Source organism: Lissotriton helveticus, chromosome 4_1 (genome assembly GCF_964261635.1).
Source record: "Lissotriton helveticus chromosome 4_1, aLisHel1.1, whole genome shotgun sequence".
Lineage (NCBI taxonomy): Eukaryota > Metazoa > Chordata > Amphibia > Caudata > Salamandridae > Lissotriton > Lissotriton helveticus.
In genome coordinates, this window is record NC_136063.1 from 1,919,138,122 (window position 1) to 1,919,158,750 (window position 20,629).

A 20,629-nucleotide genomic window follows, 5' to 3' on the forward strand; every position below is an offset into this window, starting at 1 on the left:
ATTTAAGCGATTACTTGTCATATAAAGATTTTGTTTAAATGCATTTCGGGAGCAAATCGTCCAGATATCCACTTAAAAGGGAAAGTGTTCAGAAAAGCGTAGCAAATAAACACAAAAGCACATTTAAGTCTAAATTGGGCCTATTCTTACTTATTCGGGTCTTTATACGCATTATTTAATTTGTATTGAAGGCTAATATTACGCATGCCATTGTTAAGCACTTTAACAACGTGTTAATATTTCCCGCTTTTTTTAGTATTTTCATTAACTAATAACGGGGGCTGACTGGCCAGGACAGAACTTGAAATCTTCACCTAGGGATGAGTGGTTCGTACTTATCTAACTAAACCATATATCTGGAACTGTTCACGAATATATGAGATGCCAAATACACCAAAAACTGCATGGCTCTTCCTTACCATCGAGAATCGTTTGGGGTTATACTAGTTGTGATAAAAAAGCACCCTATAAGTATAATAACTCGAGATACAGAAGCAGCCTTTTATCAATCTATGTTACTGTTATCTTGAAACCCATACAGAGCACAATCAGTGTTCGGTGTAATTATTTTTATTACATTGTTCTTCTTCTGAGATACGAGTTCAAAACTGATAACGTGAAGCTAATAAATACACTAAAAGAGCACCCTCATTCGCGTGAACCAAATGATAGAAAACGTTTCAAGGACTCAAGCTTCTGAGGATTAGCAGGATAAAGCCTCTTGTTTGAAATGAACAACTTCAACAATCTGACAGGGGGAGAATAACGGTATCCTCAAAATCTAGCTAATATATAACAGTGACATGAAACGACCCACTCTAGCTAGGTACAACGTCGTTGGGAATCAGTTGGGCAATTATAAGTTCAGACCAAATGGAAAACTAACATCTTCACTTTGCTCTTATTTTTTTGGGTGCAGTCGAATAAAATATGCGGCCACGTGAATAGACACATAATAAGGACCACTATGCGATATAACCTTTGATTTGTGTGTGCACGCACACAGATAATACATACATAGAATTGTTACATTCTAATCTAAACACTACACTTCTGAGATTGGTCAGCTGCTGTCGCCATTCTCCTAAATCCATGCTTCTTTCAGCTTCAAGTTTACCGTAATTGAATTGTGGATTCAGTGCAGCAGATAAACAAAATCAATAACTTCACCACAAGGTTATTATAGAACATGTTGCTGTAGGTTTTTTTTTTCAAGATAGTGTCTAGCTCATTTTAACATGCATGTCTTTAGAATACGGATTGTCCAACTGTGAATTTCTGGATTAAGATACAGGGAACCAGGGAATACCAAGTAACCCCCCCCCTGCATTACTACTGTACTCTATTGGAAAAACTTCTAAATAAAAAACTGTTTTGAAATAATAAAAAAAAAAGATACAGCTTTGGTCTACAAATATATTTGAGGATTACCTACGGACTCTCTTACACGTCACAGGCATCGGCTATAGAACCAAGGCAGACACAGCATTTCAAACCTGGCACTACAGCCCCCCTACCTTTTCTGGGCATGAATGCATTTCCTGGTCTCTGGAATCCGCAGTTAAGCCCACCCAAATAAAGGCATTATTCCTTGGCACCCACAGGTCCTCCCCTCAACATTTTTTTGTGATCAAAACTCTTTTATCTTGCTCAATAAATAAGAGAACCACGTAAAGGTAGCTGCAGTAGAACTTACGATGCTTCGGGATTCTCAACTAACATTTTGCAGTCCCTAAACCATAATGAAAGAGCTCTTGGACAATCTGGTTTGAATATGCGGCTCCGAGTCGGGTCTGGTCTAAGCAACACCAAGTTAAAATTAACCATTTTAACCTCTTAAAAGATTTACACCAAACCACAAATGTATTTTAATTTGGGCCGAGGATTTTTACTGTCCAGTTTTTTTTTAGGTGCTAGCCAGCCAAATAAAACACTCGTACAATTAACAATTCATACACTTTGGTACCCTCCCCTGTTCCACTTTTGCCTCCTTAAACCAAGTTGCAAAAAAAAAAAAAAAAGGCGAAACTGGGGCAAACACTTTATATTGCTATTTTTTTATGCAGATAGTCAAATGGATAAAGTTACAAACTTTAAAATACCTGTTTCCTACGTAAGTTTAGCTAAAATTACATAGGGTGGCTTCTCCATAATGGAGGAGGAGCGTTGCCCCACTGGTCAGCCAGTCAAAGAAAATTAAAATAATAATAAAATTACATTTTTCTGTGATGGGCTCTGGCAGACAGTATGTGCAAGGCCAGGCCATGACAGGCAGAAGTGAGGGCCATCTTAGGCCAGCCAAACAGACATGAGGAATCCTGGCACTGCTCTCATAGCATGAGTGCAGCGTCTGGATTGGGAGCCTGTGCCGTCCCAGAGACTGCCAGGAGTGAAGCATAGAGGTGGCTGTCGGCATAGCAAGTTAGGGTTTTTAAACTATATATACACATTTTATTTTTATCCTCAATCCCCTCCCGATGTCTCCTCTCCCCACTTTCGCTGTGCGGCAGCCGCCACTGAAAATTACTAGTTCACAATCGCCAACTGTAAAATATATGTCTATCTTGAGAAGTGAGGTTATATAATAATGGTAAAAGCTATATTTACATCTCAAAAACAAATTTGAGTATTCTTGAAATAATGTCGTTTCAAAGCAGGGTATTTATTTGGGGTATTTTGTTCACACAGCAAAGTTGATTTGGAAGTACAAGGAACATGTATACTCTTAACTGTCAAGAAATCACTAAAACAGTCCCATGAATTATAACAAAGAACTGCCCACTGCTCTTGAAAAATCCACCACAAGATAAATTTACATTTTCATATTTCTAGGCTAGTCTAAAAATGTAAATAGGAGGAGAAAGAAATGCTTTATCTCTTATGAGCGAAGGTTAAGCACTTGCGAAGGCAAATGTGTCATGGAGAAATGCTGCACTTTAACATCTAGAATAAAGAGAACTGATTTGTATAAATGCAAGAAACTTAATTATATGCTAGCATTGTATTATATATAATGTTTGTACTATTTAATACTGTTATTGGTATTTAAAGCCCTCTCTCCCTGCGCGCTTGCACACACATTACAGAATTCAACGCTTGGATCCTGTTAAATAAAAATGATTTATAAAAAGCTTTTAGATCTCTGGGAGTAAAAAACCAGACCAAGATAAGTTTTAACAGCAACTTTTTTTTTTTAGTATGTTGTTTAATGATGGGGAGGAGGAAAAATACTAGTTTTTGACAATCCAGTGCAATATTTTTAGATGACCTCGATTGTAAGTAAACTTACAATTAGAATTAGTTTAAATTTAACTTAACTAATTTACAGCCCATGTCTTGCCCGAGTTAGCAATTTTTTTTATAGGTGTATAAAAAAATAAAATAAAAGTTAGCCCACCATTGTTGGATATATATATTTTTAATCACCACGTTTAGGTTTGTCAAGATAAGTTAACATTCACATATGAGAATGCACATTAGAAATGAAGCCTTCCAACTATACTCTGCAACTTAATGGCATGAATTCGGCAATTAGACGCTCTAGATTAGAGGAATCGCTATAAATTCTGAACTTGAGCTGCTTTTTACAGTCTTTCTACTTCGTCCTTCAACGTTAATTGGATACAGTAATCCCATCTAAACGAAACCCTAAATATATTAACCCGTTTGCTGCTTCGAACGTTCAGCGCCAGTCAGACCCTCCAGGATATCGCGATTTCGCGCGAAATCGGCACTTTTTAAAAAATGCCGCGATTTTTACAAAAATGCCCGCAAAATCGGCATTTTTGTAGAAATGGCGGCATTTTTTGCTATATCCTGGGGGGTCTGCTTTATCCAAAGACATGCACCAGTTGCCCCACACCTGTAGATGATCTACAGACACTGGGGTCAGAGGGTTAAAGCAGCTCGGCTGCAGCTGGCAGTGTGAAGGTCTAGGCTCTTTGTCATTCAGAGCTGCCCGGGACTGCGCTCGTTCGCACCTCTTCCTGGCCCACAAGAATGACAATGGGAGCCCTCACCTTGCAAATCAACAGGAGGGGGGGGATGGGTTGTTGTCACAGAGGATGGAGCAGGAATCGGACAGAGCAGTTCTCCTTCGAGTGTAATGTGAAAGGGTTTGCAGTGACAGGAATAGGAACTTCGAGTCTTAGGCCTGTGAGAAGGCTCATTAACTGACCTGGCAAATTGTTTTTAAACAGTCAGCAAGTCAATTTGGGAAAGAAACGGAGAACAATTTAAATTGAAAACAAAAGACACGCTACCTTAAATCTGTTAATATATATTTTTTTAACTCGAATCTTGCATTGCTGAGAGATTATCTGCAGCATGCACACCCGGAACTGTCTATGTGCTTGCACTTCTACTCTAATGTGAATTGTATTAGCAAAATATCTGACCTTGCTTTAAAGATGTTGCACTAAGTGCTCCATCCATGTATGATTTTTAGCATTGGATCGTAGCAAGCTTCTCCTTAAAGCTGAAGTTTAGTGCAAAAACACTGGGCTCTCTATGAGCATACTATGAAATCATGGTTTTATTCTATAGATTAAAGAATAAGCAGAGTATCAATTTTCCAATTTAAAAAAAGGACTACAGGCCATAGAAGGCAAACAAGCAATGGCACCTTTCAGTACTCCAGGATATGGGGTGAATGGATGAATGAAAGCTTGAATAAATGGATAATGAGAGAGGATGGATGATTGATGAGAGGGGAAGGATGGAGAGAAAATTTAAATAGCTGGATGTATGGGTGGAAGGGTAGCTGGATGAGGGGAAAGATGGATGAGGGGAAGGATGGATGATGGATGAGGGGGAAGGATGGATGAGGGGGAAGGATGGATGGATGAAGGGAAGGATGGATGAGAGGAAGGATGGATGAGGGGATGGATAGAGGGGATGGATGGGTGGATGATGAGGGGAAGGATGGATGATGAGGGGAAGGATGGATGGATGATGAGGGGAAGGATGGATGGATGATGAGGGGATGGATAAGTGTACAGATGGATAGGGTGAAAGGGTGGATGGATAATGGAGACGAGTGAAAGGATGGATGAGTGAAATGATAGATGGAAGGATACATGATGGATAGGTTTGCAAACGGTTGAATATGTTTGGAAATGGCTGGGCTTACTTATATACTATTGCACGACCTCTGATGTGTCTGTAAAACGTACCTATTGTCCTGAATTTTGACCCTTTGTCCTGAATTTTTACACTCACCGTCCTGAATTTGCACCAATGCCAGTTGGTCATCCTATTCGCTGGCTTGGAGACGGAGCGCCGTGCAGAGATGTTTGTCCCTCAAGATAAACAGACAGAACCACTCAGCCGAGAGCTGAGGCGCACACGGGACGGGGTATCTGCAGAGGCGCGCTGGACAAGGGATGAAGTCTGAGGGTTGAGCTCACCTATTGCAGACCATTTCCCCCTGGGAGTGAGCCATGGGAAAAATCCTAGAGGCGAGAAATTTAACAGGGGCGTCAAGTGGCCCCATGTCATGGGTGTCAACTTCAACCGGTCCCCGCTTTTAAAGCGGAGACGATTTGCAGGCTGACATTTTGCAACGAAACTACAAGTACCAACATGCAGTTCGCTACTGTGTAGCAAGTGACCACTTGGCGGTTTTGACTGCTCTTTCTCTAGTGGTTAGGTCTGTCGAACGGGCATCCGGTGGGATATCAGGTTGTGTTCAAAATACACTGTACTATTTAACGTGCTTACTAATAAAGGGGGCGATAGGTATAGCCATCATTAGTGCAGCAGGTACAGTGGCACCAAGCTCAAAAAAGCAGCGCAAGGGGCTTGTAAATCTGCCCCAAAGTGTCTACATTGTAAAGAAACCAAATATACATAGCTTCATGTTGTTAAATAACTAAAAAAACTAAGATATCTGTGTTTGTTGTAGGAAAAATGGCCACATAAAATGCCGCAAAATTTCCATATTTGTGCCGCTAAATTTGCTATTCCATGCCGCTATATCCTGGGGGGTCTGGCCAGTGCTGAACGTTCGAAGAAACGTGTGCAGCCGAGTCGGCCGTGCGCAGCACCAGGGAGGTAGCTTGTGCGACGTCCAACGGCAGCAGCGAACGGGTTAATAAATCGTACAGTAAATAATCAGGGTTTACAAAATATAGCATATTATAACAGTACACCTACTTATGAGAATCAAGCATTTTCCCAAATGGGCATTTACATACCAAATGGTCTATGGAAACAAATCAAGACACTTAAGGTAGGTCCTAGTAACAACCCCCCCCCAAAAATAAACTCCAATAACAATTTAGATATATTTAATACAATTATCACATTTTTCAGCTAAAAAATGGTCACCAATATTGAGAAAGGCAACATTAACCAAACCCCTACATCAGAACATTACATGCTTGTGCTGTGTGGTGCTGTTCCGCCGAAGTTGTTTGCAGTAGGATACAGCGTCACTACAGCAGCAATGCAATACTGGAGAGCATCCAAGCAGTTCTGTACTCCAGTATTTACATGCTGCTACAGCCTTGCTGACAAAATGACTTCTGTAGGTGACTTCCAATTGGGAAACGATGAAGCCGGACAAAAACGGGAGAGCTTTGACGTTAGTGGTGAAATAGAGTAGTGTACAACAGACAGCTGCGGATTGAAGGTTTGATACAGACATCTGCTACAATTTCAAACTGATGGACATTTGTTGTTCTGCATACAACTCAGTTGAAGGTAAAAACATTCATAAATCCATATTCTGGTAAAATACTTGAAGAAACGAGGCAGCTCAGAATGGTCTGTATCTTCATGTCTCTACAAACCATGATGTGCTGCTACATCTCATCAAATGCATATGCAAACCAGTTCTTTTACATAAAAGTTAAAACAAGACTATACCTGAAAACGAGTAAATGGTCAAAAGCAAAAGGTCAAGATCTTCTAAATGGAATTCTGTGCATCGCTCAATTAAACCAATCTTAACAAGTAACCATCAACTGTTGATAAATATCCAACATTCACAACCTAACATCTTACCTATCAAACTATTTAAAACACACAAAGGATAATCAAGTGCCGTCAACAAAACTAATTAGCCATGTCTAGCTCTCTTAGCATTCTGCAGGTTGATATTTACTGGTGTTTGTACCGGAAACAGCTAGAAGATGCCTGAAATACTGCCTTCTCTTTAGTGCTACTGCAAACAGATTTATAATGGCAACCTACAGAAGAAATCAAAAAAAGAAAAAAGTCATGAAAAAAGATTGTAGACTAAAAATAAATATTGCGCACAATGATTAAAATGACAACGATCAAGCACATTATCAACAGCAAGGTCAAGAGGGTCAAAGGATGTCCTATGGTCCCAGTACATTCTGCAGGTTTGTCTAGCAATCAGGCCCTCTCCCCTACTGCCCATTAAGAAGCACCACGAGACACCCATTGTCTAGCAGGTCATTGCCCCAGAATTTTAACCCTTTCTGATAAGCAATACTCGCACTTTCAGCCCTTTATGAGCTTTAAAAGAGGTGCAGGTCTGCACAAAGCAGCGTCAGGAGTAGGATCACCTATAGAGATGCACACAGCCCAGAATATATCACGTAGTATGCAAATTAGAGGGGCCTCGCACATTGACTTACTGCCCAGGGTGCCAAAAATACTAGACCCCGCCCTGGTTACAGTTGCACAATTTTGATGAAACCTACAGGTCCTCCGTACTGCCCATCTTGCGAAACAAATTTGTTTGGCGTTTGTACAGCTTTTGCCTTCAACAATTTACATTACCCACTGTAAACGAAGTTCTACGTTGACAAAATATCTAGCTTGCAACACCCTAAATTCCATGTTGATGGCTTAAATACTTCAAGGATAGGGGCAGCCCGTGATATATATATATATATATATATATAAAAAACAGGTTTCAATTTCTGCTTCATACAAGGTGTTCACGATTACACCTAAGTAATGCTGAAGAATGCGTGCAAACACGGAGCACAACACATAAGGCATACCAGCACTTCTTACAGTTGTTACTCAAATGTCACTAACGAGTTACTTCTATTGTTGCCAAATTATTTTCCTGTCCATTATTTTGTTTCAAACGGTATTTAGACATTGTAGAACGTTAGATTCAGAGACAACATCCGAGCACAAACCTACCACAGATACACAATTTCTCCAGGAAAAATGGGCGCTCGCATTCTGCTTACAGAAATGTATATGAATATGCACCGTAGGTCTGCTAGTGTAGTCCTCCGGTTACTTGCATATAGTCAATTCCGTAATCTTGCTTTCTTTTGACCCCAGTTTCCATACTAGTCTCCAATTACCTGGGCAATGCCAAGACCCAATACACTTCTTACGCTGACTGCTTAACCCTTAGAATAGTTCCTACTTCTGGTCACGAATTAACTACAGTATCATTCTCTCCCCCCTCCACCCCCCGCCCCCCTATGCTGAACACAGAGTGGAGATCAAATTCGTCACTTGTTTTCCAATCACATTCCAGCTTGCTGCAGGCATCGTCATCTCAGGGCACAGTGCACTGATATCTACTACACCAGTATAAACTAATTGTTAAGAAACATGTAAACAAATATGACCATTTTAAAGGTAAGGCACTGAAAATGATCTTACATTCTACACATGGAACTCTAGGGACTCGCAATAGTTGTACAAAGATCTATAAAGCTGTTAACACTGATCGGATGGACTTGAAATTATGATCACAGCTACAATCTCCAAGGCGGGGTTTTAACACACGCCAATATAGGAATTACTCCTGTACCTCAATTTAAGCAGTATACTTTCTACAGTAACAGATAAACAAACAACCACTACCAGCATTTAAGGTTTAAATGCAATATTTATGGCTGTGACAGTACCCACATAAACCGTACAACTATTTCTTCAAGATTTGCTACAAAACGCGTCTAACAGCAAGACACCTACTAAAACCCCTTTGAATTAAAGCAATTATTTGGGAAATATAGCATAGGCATATATTGTTTCACGAGTATCCTTTAAGCTGGTTTTCCTTTTTAAATAAACATTTGGGATCGTAATTATTATTATAACTGCTTACAGACTACTTTCATTAGTCAAGACTCATGCAACTGCATGCCATTCCTACCCATTTTTTTGATACTCTCATCTAGATTGGTTAATTCTGCCGTTTTTCGTTTTGATGCCCAATTATTAGTGCTCTTAATTGGGGCGGGAGTGGAATAGACATTTATATAGAACATCTATGCTCTGCTGCTTCCAGTGCTTCAAATGGAAAAATAGAAGTTCGGGTACTCTGCAACAGAGTACCTGCTTGTTTCTGAGAAGTGCCGGTACTCTCCAATTAAAATCGGCACCTAGATGCTCATTTGCAAGCAGTGCATGAAATGGAAAAATAGAAGTCCTGGTACTCTGCAACAGAGTAGCAGCTTGTTTCTGAGAAGAGCGTACTCTCCAATTAAAAGTATTACGTGTTTTCTTGAGAGGTGCAGGTACTACCCCTCTCTAAATAAAAAAAAAGTGGTACCAGCCCATTTAAAGCACTGGTTGCATAACAGTCTTGCGAAATCCAGGTTAAAAGTTCTTACTTAAGACACCTTGACCTCTAAGAATCCAATGCTCTAAAACCTCATTTTCTATGACAATTTTCATCTTCAAAAAGTTACTTAAAACTTTGCATCTCTTCCTATTATCTGCCTTGCAAAAAACAGCCACTAGGCTTTTTTTCTGATGGGATAACCCATCATTCTTTTGGAGATGTGGGGTAAGACTGTGTCTCCAGTAATAAATCATCAACCATGTACACAAACAGAACTAAAGTCTTTCAGTTGGACACGCCTTTCCCGAGGCACCATAACAGATCATTATTTTCAAATCCAAGAAGAGATCCTACACTATCCCTTGTGTAACGCGGTCATAAGTTTGCTTAAAATCTCCACCCCTACTGTGTGCGCTAGCTCGCCAGAATTCTAAACCTAGATACCGATTTTTACTTGGCTAAATGTATTACTAGTTGCAACCTATAGCAAGTCATTAAATTCAAAGTGTTTAACTGTTGCAGATCTCAGAATCACATGAAGAGAATAGCTTCCTGGCCAGCGGTTCAATGACAACACTGAAAACCATATGGCTTTGATGGGTTCTGTAATGCTCCTCATGGCAACCCACTTACTTCCCTTATTGTAGATATATAAAGCTACGGTTTAATTACTACTTATGGACAAAATTAAAAGTGCGCAGCGTAATTTTGCCAAATTTGGGGAACTTTGTGTTATAGTTTTTACGGAGATCAGATTTTGAAAACATCTCACAAGAGGACTACAACATTACACTAAACTGAGGGGCACAGCAGGACTAATGACAAAGCTCATCAACAAAGAACAAAGCACTAAGGAAATACATTCAATGCAACGTTTAAACTCAGTATTGCGTGCGTTATGCTTTCTGATCAGAGCTTCTACCATGCCCTAGCTGGAACAACACAAAAAAGTGCCTCCCTGTTTTCAGTCGTCTCTTTGAGAACCAGGACTTGTGCTAAATTTGCTAAAATCAGCAGGGACTGCTTATGAAAACTCAAGACTTCCCAAGCAACTCTGCCACTAACCCCACATTGTGTAGTTTTGCGACATTCACTATATTTACTTCGAATGCACAGGAACAGAAAGTGTGTGGCTGTTCTTCACAGTGCTATGGTTATTAGGTCAAGCATTTGAGACCTCTTGTATATACTTTTAGGTCGAGCATTCAAGACCTTTTGTATATACTTACATGTGTACGTACTATGTGGGCTCTGGAGATTAGCCCTAGGACTGGTCTGCTTCCGCTTAGGGACTTTTTTTTCTGTTCAACTGCCTCTATTTAACTGTCTTGATAGAAAACGACCAGCAGAGGACAGTAAAATACCAGAATTGCTTTCTGCTGAGACTTTTTTCTGGCAACTGCCTCTATTTAACTTTCTTGATAGAAAACAACCAGCAGAAGTCAGTAAAATACCAGAATCACTTAAGCATTCTCTAGATTCCAGTCCATAGAAAGTCTTCCACGAGCACCTGTGGACAATATTTTTTTCATTGCTTGTATTTTCTGTGATATGACCACCAAAGCCCCTGATTTTATATTAAAAGCAGAGCTTTGGACTATACAATTTCCCGCTGCAAGGCAATATTTCTCTCCATGTGTTCCCATACCTGGTGTATCATGCAGTTTGGTGCTTACTTTCCCTCCATGTTAAAGAACAGTAGATGCTTCAGCACCCAGGCTAATGTGCGAAGTCCCAAAGGCGAGACCGATTGCATTCTTATTAGTCTTATTTAAACACAAAATGTGGCCTCTTGCCAAAAACTAATGCAAGGACGCATTTTGCGCAAAGACTGTTTGCATTGTATTTTTCATCTTTTAGGCGATTACTGAACATGGGTTAAGGCACATTATGTGTTATGGGATACATCCCACTTATGCATCTGCCTTAGCCAAATATGTTGGGGTGGAGGGAGATCTAGACTCAAGTTTTTTTAGTTTAACCAGTAGAACAACATTTCCTGGTTGTAACAAAAAAGAAACAGATTTTACACAATATTGACCCTTTATGACCCTAACGAGACATCCGTCCAGCAGAGGTTAACATTTCCAATGGAATATAAGAAGCACATATACCGACACTGAATGGCTAAATACCCATTTTAAACTACACAGGAATGTGTCAGACTGATCATATTTTTACAAACAATGTTAGGAAGGGTCTTGTTCTCACAGACTGAGCATCTCACAGGAGACTGCTTCGGATCGATTTTCAATCAGGAGTTCCCCACCCCCGGACAGTCCAAAACGTGTCCTTGGTTGAACGCCAGGCATCTACCTTGAACGACAAAGAAATAAAGGTAGTCATAAGACAATAAAATGCTCTATTTAGATTCAAGGAATAAAAAATAGCAATAAGCCATTAAGTAGTGAAATAAAGGTGACAGTAAATTGTCCAATGAAGCAGACAGTTTACAAGATTTCCCTAAATGCTTAAAAAATAGTGGTTATATTTTTACCACCACTTTTCTGTCACTTACTAGGCCTACACTTAGTCATGTTAACATGGCTTAAAAAGGTAATACAAAAAGCACAATACTTAACTTTTAAAGGCAAATCGTTCCACAATTTCTCATCGAATACGAACGTGCTTCTATGCTAGGTGCCCAATACTCCTATGCGTTCGGACAAGCCTGGAAAAAGATGCACCAAATCATTAGTCCAAGGCTGGTAAACCACACACCACATCAACAAATATACTGTACTGCAAATAATTTAGTTGAACTGTATTTAAAAGAAGAGTTTTCTTCAAACTGTTTGGAAGAAATTAAGAAGGTATGTTCGGATAATTCAAAGTAAAGGCCTGCACCATTTCCAGACAAAATTCAAATTTCGTACTGATGTACACCACTAAGTAAATATCTTGAAATTCCCTCAAAGTATTGTAAAGCCATGAATGCACGAACTAAGAGAACCGAATTTAGCAAACTATGAATTCGGAAAGCAGGTAACCCCTGATCTACTTTATACCTGGTTTGAAGAGTTAAGAGCCAATTTGTATCACTCAGACTGGTAATCCATTCTATTATAGCGACTTTAAAACCTCAGTTCTCTCAATCTTCACCATAAGTAACAAAAAAAAAGTTTAGGAAATAGAGTACAAAAGTACTCATTTAGAACAGTTGGAAAGGGGTCACTGCCGATAAGATCTACTGGGGACATCTCAAGCATACACGGACTCACATGTGGCCTGTAATATTTGATGACTTCTCGAAGCAAGAATCGACTAATCTGACTTTGATAACTGACATGTTTTGGCTCCAAAAGCATTTTACAAACACACGCAGGAGATGGGTGGACTACTTATTGATAATTAAACAAGCGGCCCATCATTTTTCACATGCTATGCCGCATTATATAGAGACTAATCTTTATTTTAAGGGTTTTAACTTAAGTGCTGGATTAAACGAAACAAGCCAAAAAGTATGTCTTGGAGGAACTATTTAACAAGGCAACTATGGAAAACGCTTCATACCATTAAAAGTCAAGTTATAACTGGATGTTTTAAATATTTTTTAATGGTTATAGGTCCATTTTTGTTGTCTTGCACCTACGGTAACCTCTCCCTCACCTGTATCTAATACATGCCAACAGGAGTGGGATGGTGGGTTTATTAATATCTGGCCATTTTCGTGAGCATTTGTCCCTACTATGTACTTAAGGTTAGTCTTGCTGTTTTACGGGAACACTCAGCTGTTTTCTCAATTAATCCCAATGTTTGTTGTCACCTTATTCTCAGTATACCTTTATGGCCCCGTTGTCAATAAAAACGACAAAAATACTATATTTATGAAAAATATTTTTTTTAATATATGTCTGCTGATAGAGCTGCTAATATCACGATTGGCAAGCCTGGGCATGTAAATAAACGTAATAAGCATTTCTCAATCAATTAACAGTTAGTTGGGAACAGTCATGTTAAGCACTTCAGATGGAGCAGTCAACTGCAAAGCAAAGAAAAACAATTTATTTAGAACACCGAGCTAAACCAAAGCACTTCCAAAGATAGTGGGTGGGAAGTTGAAATAAAGAAAATGATGACACAAATTAACGAATAAGATGCCGGACGTAATTAAGTGAAAGTTCTGAAAAACCTACCTTTATAGGAAGAAGAACTTCAAAAACCAACCACCATAAACACGCTTCACATGAGATACAGTACAAAGAGGAGGATTATGTCATGCGCCATACAGAAACATTCTTTTACATCAGGAATAGTGAACAGAGTTCTTATCAGGAATACGAACAAGGATAAAACTGCATTTTTTGTGCAGGTTAGTACTTTAATGCAAGAATTAGTTATTCTCATACCCAATTGAACTTACCCTTTATCAGGAATGCATCACTAAAAGTCTTTTGCAGATAATGCACTTAACACTAGGAATGACTGTAGTATCCACGTGAACAAAGGGGTTACACATTCGTGTCCACTACTGTGGGGCTAATAAAGTGAATTTACCTTAACTATAGGCAAGAAAAGGCTTCCGTCTTGAGCTGCCCTCCAGCTGCGAAAATGTAGATTGCAAAAGAAATAGGATTACCACACTACATAAATCGGAAATATATTCAACTAAACTAGACACTACCTATCACCAGAGTAGCCATTCTGACAACTTTTCTATCAAACAAAAATAAAGGTGGGAAGGGTGTCGGGCGAGAGATGGACATGCTCTTTAACCTGGCCCTTAAAAACGCAAAAAATATACCTCAATTTGTAACTGGTTGTGAAAGTTGTAGATATCACCACCCTTCCAAATAAGAGAAAGGGACTGCCATCCCTCAGGAAATTGGATTCTAAACTGCAGCTCTGGAACCGGAAAATAAGGATTTGGTGCGAGCCCTTTTTGCAAGGTCAACAAGCATTAACAAAGCCAATAGGTCTCACCTTGGAAACCAATTGGCTGTGCCAATGTCTTTCTTTCGTGTTGTACTGAACTAAAGTCCACAGAGGCTAAGCTAACGAACAAGAAGCAAGCAAATGAGTTATTATGTAGAAAAACAATAGATGGCCTTTAAACAGACTGCTAACTAACAAAGGGGCATATTATCAAGCAAGGCGTTACAATTTTCGCTGCTTTAGCGGCAGAAAACTGCCGCTAAAGCGGCGATAATGGGCTGGATAATATGCCCTGGAGAATTCCAATAGAAGCCCATGTTCACACCAGAACATGGGTTTCTATTGGAATTCACAAGGCCTTATTATCAAGCCCATTATCGCCGCTTTAGCGGCAACTGCCGCTAAAACGGCGATAATTGTAACGCCCTGCTGGATAATATGCCCCAAAATGTCTTACAACGAACAGCATGCGCCGTTTTAGGCAATACATTAAAGGGGATGCGAGGGAGTACCCAAGAAAATAATGTTCTGCCAGTGACTGTTCCCTTCATTACTAAAATAAAAGAGCGAAAACAGTTTATTATGTGCTTCAAAAAACTTTCAAAATGGTAAATAAAACCCTATTTGTTTATCCTGGGAGTGGGTGTGTTCGGAGCTGCAGAACACCGTTAAGTGGGCGGGGAGAGTACATGGTTGAAATGTAAGTTTACCACAGGAGACAATTCTAGAAGTTAGAGAAGTGCATTTTGAAGCCAGTGGTAATGGGATGGAAACTAAACTTTGGATAAGCAGTCACTTGTTTTTTTGTTCGCATCACAACTGATTGCATTGTACTAAAAGGAGGACACTTTAGCACTCAAGTTTAGTATACCAACCGTTTATAACCATGCAATCTTCATCGAAAAACGTCATGTGAAGGTTAACATCTTTCTCTTGAAGTGCAGGCTCATAACATCAATGCAAATGTTCATCTGAGGTTCCAAAGTCAATTATATTGCCTCGGTGTTGCATCCTAGGAGTAGACACATGACTATTAAATCATAAGAGTGGTTTAAACGAAAAAACAACATTAGGCACATTGAATTGAACATACAAAAGAAAGGGTGAAGGGGTTTGCACAGTTTTTAACTGACAAGCGAAATCCATACAGCACCACTATGCCAAATTACAAACACCTAGACACACCGTTAGCACATGTCAACCAGGGGGTGGCAGTTTTACATAGAAAAAAAATCCAACTCTTTCGAGTAACGCATGAAACAATTATACTAGCAAAACAGTCTCTATGTTATCCTCTGCACGCTTATTATACAAAAATCGTTGTAATAAGCTCAAACATAACTGGATTTATTGGACACTTTGTAAAACATACGAATCCTGCAACACCCCTTCCAATATAATATCTCGAGATACATAAGTCACCAACATACAGACACTACATCAAAAAAATGTAGATAATATAGCGCTCAAAACATAGCCACGAACGCCAATTAAATAACTCTTTAAAAACAATTACTCGATTTGAAAACAGTCATTTGTTCAAACTTTAGATTAATACATTAACCTAGTATAAGTATTCGTACTATAAACCTTGGTTAAAAAATAGTAATGGGCATACCTACTACAAAAAAAGTCAACATTTTAAAACAAGTAGAAACAAAAAGTAACACCGTTTCGGTAATATCGAATAAAAGAAAAGTTTAGTTTCACGACGAAAAGAGTAAAGAAACTAAAACCAAACTTTAAAATATTTGGACAACAGGTTAGTAACACTCCCAAGATCTTCGAATAATCGTCCAAGTCGATATGAACGAGAAATGTTAAAAGGTGCCTCTTGATAGTTGACATTTCTGGTTTACTTCTCACCTTCACACCCCTCGTTTAGCTGCGCATCGCGACATAAATACCCGCCCCTGATAAACTGAGCATATTTTTAATACTCTATACCTTTTTTGGGCCACTGCAATCTAACGGTACAGGCTGAAAGGTGCAGTTTGAAGTCGGCGGAGCCTGCGCTGCGACTCCACCACTGCAGACAATAAGTTGCAAACTTGTCATTGCTGGGCTGCGTCACTACTCCTCCCGGCTCCGCTGCCGTTCATCTGTGGGGAGCAGTTAGAAAACATAACTCAACCATTCTTCACGGGTTGTCTCAACTCAAATAAAAAGCACGACAGATAGCATCATTTACATTCTCACACTTTATTAGAAGGAAAACTTTTTTCAAAACGAGTCCAGCAAAATCATGAAGGAATAAGAAAGTTAGAGCAAACAAATTAATTTAATGTCAATTTTGCACACATGAGATTTTCAATACAGCAAACTTCCGCACTTCGCTGTCAGGGATGTTTACGAGAGCGGTTTAGTCTCAAACTACCCTTCGCTGTTCTGGAATACGTGTTTCAGAAATAATACTTCTTTTGTTCCTGTTTTTCCCCTTTAGATTCTTCGCTGTGTGTACATCCTGTAAAGAACACAACGGTCGGTAGCCGTTAACGATTCAAATTTTTTTTTTCTTGCGCTACTTCGAATTTTCCAATTACTAGTACTTAAAAAACGGGCGAGAGTAGGTTTTTGACCGTGTTTTTTTTACCCTGGCCCCCACTCCTTTTTTCCGCTCAGCCGCACCTCTCTGCTGGGCTGCTTGTTAGACACAGGAGCCCCGGACACTCGCAGAACGCACGGGCAGGAAGTACGATTTTTTTGCGATTTTTTCCCGTATTTTTCGAGCGACGCTCACCATGGGCACAAGGGGAAAAAAATTCGAGCAAATAATTCCAGAAAAATTCCCTCCTTACCTACTCCGTCCAATCGAAAATGGCGCCGAAACCGAAAAAACTTCTTAAATTTCATTGTAGGGCTTTTGCAATGGCTTCTGGGACTGCTGCGGCTCGGAGGAAAAAAAGAAGAAAAAAAAAGTCTGAAAGGGGAAAGGCCTTACGCGCGCAGCCGAGTTGAAGAGGACGGGCACGCGCGGCCAGGAGCGAAAAATTAACATGGACAAAGGACAAGTACTGGACAAATAAAGCATTCGTCTTTTCCGTAACTATTAGCTACCATCTTCGAAAGGCGCGTGCTTGCGGTTGACTCCCATGAACTGCCGTGTGTACATTATTTTGAAAGGGCAGATATTATAGATATATGCTTCTTTTGCACTAATTGACCAGTTTATATTTTGTTCAGTTGAACGAGCTTTAAATTAGAAAGGCGCCATTTCATCCTCACGTTCAGTTGACCAACACATTTATTAAGTATTACACTGCTTTCTTAGTTCCCTTAGCAGGTGCACGTCCACCTGAATTATTGAGGGCGTTCCAATTTCCCACCGCAACAAAGACTTAGTACCAGAACGTAGTAGAGGAGAGGTATTCTTGACCCAAACGGGAGCGCGCCGAAGTCATAGAAAGGCGTTGAAGAGGGCAGGAGAATGATTAAACTCGAGCAACGTTATTTTTTTTTTAACACAGACGACGGAACATTAGGAGTGCGCCCTTCTGCCTCAGAAAGCGGTTTAACATTCGCTTTTAGCGGCGGCCATGCTAATGTCAGTCAAATGTCATTGTACTTTTACTTTAGTCGATTTCTCCCCGGCTCTATCTTCTGGTGCTTTTCAATACGTTTTGCCTGACTCTGATAAAGTCCCTGCTCCGCCCACAAGCTCGTCCTTCGCTACGGGGTTTTTAAAAAATATTTTTTCTTTTTTAGGGAACGCTCATGCCCTACAGACACGGCGCGCGTCCTCGAAGGAACGTCCGATTCCAATTGAGGGCGGAGCCGCGAAAGTGAAAAACAAGACTGAGGGGGAGGGGAACTTGCGAACCGGCAGTTAGACTACAGTAAAAAGCACTTGTTTTGATGAGATTATGACGGTGAATCTACCGTTGATTGAGAGAATTTTGTTTATATTTATTTCTGAGTCTGAATGTATGTTTTGTCATGTCTAACGTGCGCTTAACTATGGAGGAAGGGGGAAAAAATTTGCGATTTTCAGACCCTTTGTAATATTCACTGACTATCTGCACCAGAATGGTGTGAGTATATTAATGCGCAGTGGTTCGATGTTCTCTGTTCCCTTGCTCTGTCTCCTTAGTGTAAAGGCTGTTGTGGTTCCAGTGGGCGCCATGTTGCGAGGTTGTTTACGCACCAAAATAGCATTTCCTTTACTTGTGTGAGAGTGTGTACTACATCTAGACACGCACATTCTGTCGGATTTTGACGTTTCGTAGAACTACGGCTAGCAACGACCTACCAGAACTATTGTTTAATATCAAGTTTTATGTAGTTTTTGTTAATACAAATTATTGCATTTCGCTGCTTGATTCACAACTCACAGGGAATGCTACTTTGCTTACCAACGAATATTTATTTACACTTTGCTCGTTTAAAAACAGCTGCCAAGGCTGACCAACGAAAGACCAAGGATAAATCCTTATTGAATCTTAAAATCCATACCATGTTTGCTATGTTAAGTGTTCTTGTTAGAATTCGTTTCCCCCCCCAATCCTAACGTTAAATGCATTACATTCCAACTCTTTACCCAAGGTGCAATACAACGCTGTTAATTTGAAAGCATTTAACTAACGAAATGTTTTTGACATTTATTGTGGCTAGTTGGGTTTGCTTCAAATGAAAAACGAGATTTGGACCCTGCCAACTAACCAGGACTTTAACTGGAGGCATTTGATATTTTATTCAGTGTGCATTTGTGTGTCAAGAACCTCAAGCGTCGACAGGTGTCCCACAAAGTCTGCACTACAGTCAGGTCTAACTTTTAAACTAACGAAATGTTTTTGACATTTATTGTGGCTAGTTGGGTTTGCTTCAAATGAAAAACGAGATTTGGACCCTGCCAACTAACCAGGACTTTAAATGGAGGCATTTAATATTTTATTCAGTGTGCATTTGTGTGTCAAGAACCTCAAGCGTCGACAGGTGTCCCACAAAGTCTGCACTACAGTCAGGTCTAACTTTTAGCCCTTTAGGAGCAGAAATTTGGAAATGCAGGCTGGCGCCAATCCTACTTTCATATCCCCATTATGAAACATTACAAGTGCGAAATAAGTAACTTTACTGCAAGTGCTATGCAGTATTTATTTTCTGTTTAATACTTTGATACAGCTTCTCTCTGCCATCCTTTTCCAGTATGTAAGACCCGACTCGGGTATATGGTTGGTGTGATTAATATACCTTTTTATCTTTAATGTTATGTGCAGTGGGGTAATTAAGAGTAGTGCCTTCCTGATAACTTGTACAGCACACCTGGGTTATGGTTGAATTAGAAGTGGTTGTTCAATGGCAAACACACATCCACCGATCATGGGAATATCTTTTGGGTGGTTTTTTTGTGGACATTTGCTGAATCGCCATCTGTGGCATGATGAGTTCCAACAGAAGGAACAGTCAGGTCTTTATTTCTAGAGTTCTAGCAAAGTGATTTGAGAATTGTATTATTCATATTGAGAGAAAGTTTAAATGTTTGGTGGTCTGTACTGCATAGGATAACCTACTTATGTGGATTGTCTGAAGAAGCCCTGCTCGTCATGTGAAGTTCCATATAAGAAGGCAGGTGCAGACTTCCATTGCTGTATAGTTCATTGTGCAATGCAGGGGCCATGAAAGATATGCCTGGATTTTTGGAGCCAGTGAAGTGCGCTAAGAACTGAAGTGATATTGGATTTTAGGTCGTAGTACAGTAGAAGTATGGCAGTGCTGTAGTCAACAAAAGAGAAAAGCTGGGCTTAAGGTATAATATATTTGTGCAGCCTATACTGGAGAGCAGTGTCCCAAATTTAGTCTGTTACACTGTGGAACCCCAGGAAGGGGAAGATAGCTTATGTAGTCTGGGGAATGAGACCGATATCAGAATTCATGATCATTCATGTTCATTACTATTCTGTAAGTCGTTTAGATGGTTCCAAATTCTCACAGCTATTTGGAGCACCTAGGAAAGGCAGACCATTTACCGCAGATGAGTGAAGAACCAGTTAAACCCACTTACTGGGTCTCGGCGGCGGGGGAACCGACCTAGTCTTCCATACTTAGTAAAAGGAGACACAGGAGCCTTCGTCTGCAGGAGGAACCCAGATTTATTTCAATAGCCCGGGCTATGGAACAGGGTCCCAAGCTAGTCAGAGACAAGACAGAGGAGGCTGCTACTTCACTCTGTAGCTTACAAGCCTTTTATATATTTTACATCCCAGTCTTTTGGTTGTTAATCCATTGTTCAATCAGGGCAGTGTT

The 20,629-nt window shown here is 39.9% G+C and overlaps 1 long non-coding RNA gene across 9 annotated transcripts; it reads right to left on the minus strand.

The window, feature by feature from the left end:
* Positions 1-1,350: 1,350 nt before the first annotated feature.
* LOC144829433 (uncharacterized) lies at positions 1,351-17,338 on the minus strand. Of its 9 annotated transcripts, XR_013610669.1 has the most exons (7): positions 17,188-17,338; positions 16,337-16,491; positions 15,265-15,401; positions 14,012-14,057; positions 12,097-12,185; positions 11,726-11,830; positions 1,351-7,193 (listed from the first exon to the last, which is right to left on the minus strand). It is a non-coding gene; the product is annotated as an uncharacterized LOC144829433 (long non-coding RNA). The 9 variants fall into 9 exon arrangements; XR_013610663.1 differs by having other exon boundaries at positions 11,726-12,185; XR_013610668.1 differs by lacking the exon at positions 1,351-7,193 and having other exon boundaries at positions 8,465-11,826.
* Positions 17,339-20,629: the final 3,291 nt, after the last annotated feature.